General features: G+C 42.9%; 1 protein-coding gene across 1 annotated transcript in view; it reads right to left on the reverse strand.

Moving 5' to 3' along the window:
- Positions 1-5030, reverse strand: part of Rpa1 (replication protein A1) — a 37528-nt gene that overhangs the window by 22078 nt on the left and 10420 nt on the right. The window lies entirely within an intron of this gene.

Genomic DNA, 5030 nt, shown 5'->3' on the forward strand with positions numbered 1-5030 from the left:
AACCTGTAAACAGAAGACACTTGACATGGATTTTTGGCTCCCCCGACCCCACATGTACACAGACATACACACAAAGATAACCAACCCCTGGAAGGAATGTGGGATGTCAAAGACAGAAAGTAAAATAGAGTAACCAGAGGTGGACAGAAGTAGGAACTGGAGTGTTGAATGCACCGCAGCTTCACTTGGGGGAATTAAACAATGCACCTGATTTAAAGTCACTATGCTGTGCCTGTAAAAATGGTATATGGCCTACTGTGGTGGTACCTGCTCGTAGCCACAGCCACCCAGGAGGCTGAGCCAGAAGAATCATTTGAAGCTGGAGGTCAGGGCCAGCATAGGCTACGTAGATAGATCCCCATCTCAAAGTTAAATAGTATCGTATATTTTACTACAGTTAAAAAAATATATAACACATGTAGCTATTCTAACATATAATTTTCAATTTCTATATGAATTACAGTTATAATTTGTAGTTGAACATAATACAATGATACGTCTCCAACAGATAATCTGAGGCTGGGGGTGTAGCTCATTTGGTAGAGTACTGCCTAGCAATGGCTAAGTCCCAGTAGTTCTCTGCCTGTATCCCAGAGCTCAGGGAGCCGAGGTAGGAAGTGGACCAGGAATTCAAGGTGCTCCTCCTCAGCTAACGAGGAGTGTGAGGCCAGCCTGGGATGGAGAGACACAACAGAAACAGCAACTACTGTTTGGAGTGTCCACTCTGGACCAGGAACAAGAGTTAAGTGCATTATTCCAGTAACTGTCCTACATCTTTAACAGAGCCGAGAAGAGAAAACCTGGTATTACTCAGCTCTGGCTGGCTAAGTTCATGTACTTCATCATCATGCAGTTAATTTGTAAACAACCAATCCTGGCAGCGATAACTCTAATTATATAGAACATAAGATGTGGTAATTAGGAAAAGCTACTAATCCACTTAATAGAGTAACCTTTATCTCTTGCAAATCTGGTACAAGAGACAGTCCCGAATCAAATAATGGCAAGAATTCCAGAGCATTGTAAATAGCAGCAATTGCCCTTCAATTAACGCGTCGTAACGCAGCAGCTGCCCACAAGACCTCAAGTCAATCAGTCTACAGCTAAGGAAAAATCTTTCTAAAGCCAAAACTATTGTATAAAGCAGCAATTTGGCTCCATTTATAATAACCTGTTTTGGGCCACCTGCAAATCAAGCCATCCCAGGAAGCTAGGTTGTAACTCTTAGGCTCTGCTGGCTATACACTGGCAGGGAGCAGATAGGAGGAAACTAGATTACAGCAAGCTCCGCCCCTCGGTGCCAGGCTCATAGCTATCAATCTTACCGTCTATTACAGCAAGTGAGCTCTGGGCAGAGAAAAATTCACAAGCAAACCCACCAACTTCCCAAGCAAGCATTTTCTTAACAAACACTAAGAATAAATAAATAGGGCCTGCCATGGTAGTGCACACCTTTAATTGCACATGAGAGGCAGAGGCAGGTGGATCTCTGCCAGGAGTTCCATGCCAGCCAGCCAGGTCTGTACAGGTGTAGGACCAACAAAACTACAAGGTGAGCCCTGTCTCAACTCCCAAACCACTGAAAACAAGTAAGACAATATGGATCGATATAGATCCATACCATATTTTTAAGTTCCTACTGACAGAAAATGGACACAATTAGGGTGGGTATAACTCCAATATGAATAATAAGTATAGTATACTGTACTTAGCTTAAGTCAGTCTGAGCAAGCTATTATCACCAATAGCACAGATAAACAGGACAGACAGACACACGCCCGCACGCACACAATTGCAAGTATGAGGGATTTAAAGGCACCATCTCTAGAGTATATGTAGCATGAACTGTCTAGTTTTATTTCGCACTTTGAATCATCCATCTATCTTTGCTCAATATGGCAGCAGTAATAAAATGTGCATTTGCATTTCAATGCATGCTGGAATTCCTACTGGTCTGGGCTGCATTTGTTCACTAATTCTAGTGGTCTTCTGAGATCTAAGAGGTTCTGGATTAAGTTCCAGAGGACATAAACCTAACTTTGGTTCTCGGCGGCCTACTCTGAAGCCTTTGCTGTGGTGAAAGACACTGTTCTGCAACAGTCTCTGCAGCCAGGACATTCCCATGGTGGCCCAAGTACCAAAAAAAAGGACAGAGCTCACATCTGAGCCAAAGGATACACTCCCTATTTTTTAAAGAACTTACAGAAATCGAGAAGAACAAACAAACAGCACATAACAGGTCAACAACAGCCGGGCGGTGGTGGCGCACGCCTTCAATCCCAGCACTTGGGAGGCAGAGGCAGGCAGATTTCTGAGTTCGAGGCCAGCCTGGTCTACAGAGTGAGTTCCAGGACAGCCAGGGCTATACAGAGAAACCCTTTCTCGAAAAAAACTAAAACAAAACAAAACAACAAACAAAAAAACCAGGCCAACAACAACAATAATAACAACAAGTCCACTTCAGAGGCCAAAAAACCAAAAGCAAAGGGGCTCTTAAACACTCACAAGGACAGACCTCACTAGGAATACAAACTATAGCCATGATACTGCTCTTCATCCCCTATTCTTAAAGACACAAAAAGATGGGCTGCTGGCATGGCTGGGAGGAGACCAGCATGCTCATGCATTGCTGGGGGATGCTGCAGCCAACAGAGGAGAGCATTTAGCGGCGTCTGCCAACCACAGACACATTCCCAGTTAACCCAGCAATCACTTCTGGCAAAAAAGCCCCCTCTGCCCACACACTGGTCTACCCAGGAAGTAACTCACTTGCAGTTTGTTATCTTTTTGTCCTTCTTGCAGTGCTGGGGTTCGAATCAGGATCAAGCACACATTTAACAGTCAGAGCATGGATACAAAAAGGTCTAACCACAGAGTTGGTTAAATAAACAACAGAACAGCCACACCAGCACTGCTGAGGGGGGCAGAGGGGAGAGAAGGGGAGGGGAAGAGGGAAAGAGGTGAGGAGGGAGAAGCTGTAACCTCAGCATTCAGGATGCAGGGGTGGGTAAACAAGTTTCAGGCTCATTCAGGGCAAAAGGTAAGACTTTATTTCACAAAAATAAATATTTTTTTTTTAAAGAGGAAAGAAAAAAGACAGTGTAGAGAACTAGCTGTCTTTTATGTAAACCATGTGGGATACAGGAGGAGCATTTGCATTTGGTTACTTGGCAAATAGCTCTGGTAGGATAAAGAAACCTTAAAATGTGTTATCTATAAAGGGCAGTAGTGGGTGCACCATGCAGTGGGTAGGAGTCCACCCACTGCACGTTGTAGTTTTGATTACAAAGTCATGCAGCAATACTCAAAAATTAAAACAAACATTAATGCTTGTTAAAGAAACAGGGCTGCAGAGATGATGGCTCAGTGGTTAAGAGCACAGTGCCCATATGGAGGCTCACAGCCATCTGCTCCTCCAATTCCAGGAAAGCCAACGCCCTCTTCTGGCCTCCAAGAGCACTGCATGCACATGGTATGCTTACACATGCCCGCAAAACACTCATACAAGGAAAAATGTTATAAAAACCAGATATATGATCATCTTAAGATTCTTTCATTTTTTGAGACAGGGTTTCTCTGTGTAGCCCTGGCTGTTCTGGAACTCACTCTGTAGACCAGGTTGTCCTCCAACTCAGAGATCTGCCTGCCTCTGCTTCCCTAGTGCTGGAATTAAAGGTGTGCAATACACAGATTATATATATATCCTTTTTTTAAAGCTTTTTGTTAAGTTTTTTGTTAAGCTTCAACTAACTACATAGTTTTACAGGCAAACACAATAGTTAAAAATACCAATACTGGGCTGAAGAGATGGCTCAGCAATTAAGAGCACTGACTGCTCTTCTGAGGGTCTTGAGTTCAAATCCCAGCAACCACATAGTGGCTCACAACCACCCCGTAATAAGATCTGATGCCCTTTCCTGGTGTATCTGTAGACAGCCTACAGTGTACATTACATGTAATAAATAAATAAATCTTTAAAAAAAATACCAATATGAAATAAATAATATATACATAAGTATACATATATAACATTCTGCAATAGATTCATTCACACAATTTATATACTTAAATACAATTTTCACAATAACAAAAGGCTTTTAAATAAAGACTTCTGGATACATGAGAAACGTACTCTGAAAATCCCAAATGGCAGTCTTCATTTCTTTGTCTAAGATTCATTAATGTGTGCAAGTGTCCAAATTTGTATAAAGGTTCTCCTCTCTATCACTTCCTGCCCCCACCCCCCCACCCCAAGGCTTAGTGACCATGGTAAAAGGGAAGTGGGATGGGGAACTGTAAAAATAAGGGGTCAGGAAAGATCTGAACAGAACAGTGCCCCTGGACAAGACGGCCTCTGCCCTCATCAACTCCAAGTGGCTACGGCTGCCTACAGAAAACCATGCCAGGGATGATTCTAATGTGGAGGTGGGACAGGCTCGGGAGACTGTATTATTAAATAGAGAGCTGGTGGATTCTAAAGTAGGGGGAATTGACTTCCTTTATGGATATGGGCCCTGGTGGGTCAGCCACGCTTTAGTGAATGGTCCCACACCCATGAGTATATGTGGACAGCATAAACTGGACCTGGTAAGTCAAACAAAACAAAACAAAACAAAAAAAACAGTCCCCATGCACCATAGTGGCTGCTTATGGTCAGGAGCCATCTGGCACTTAAGGCAGGAAGACAGTGGCTGCAAAGAGGACAAAAGTCTCTGGAATTGATCAACTCTAGGCTCCACTCCTATGAAAAGTGGAAAGTACCCGCTGGAATAGAAGCAGCCTCTGAAGATGATCTGGACAGGATTAAGGATTAAGGTCATCTGAGAAAGTCTGAAACATAATACTATGCATGCTGGTCCAAAATGGCAGTAATTGAATTGGGCACAACATTCAGAAAACAGAAAACACTAGAGTATGCACATTGGCTATCATCAACCAGGCGACTCTGGCAGAAAAGGAAACAAAAAGTTATTTAACAAAACTTCCTAGAGCATGCTAAAGAAAAGAAAGGAAAAGAAAAAAAAGCCAGA

This window comes from Mastomys coucha, unplaced genomic scaffold (genome assembly GCF_008632895.1).
Source record: "Mastomys coucha isolate ucsf_1 unplaced genomic scaffold, UCSF_Mcou_1 pScaffold5, whole genome shotgun sequence".
Classification (NCBI taxonomy): domain Eukaryota; kingdom Metazoa; phylum Chordata; class Mammalia; order Rodentia; family Muridae; genus Mastomys; species Mastomys coucha.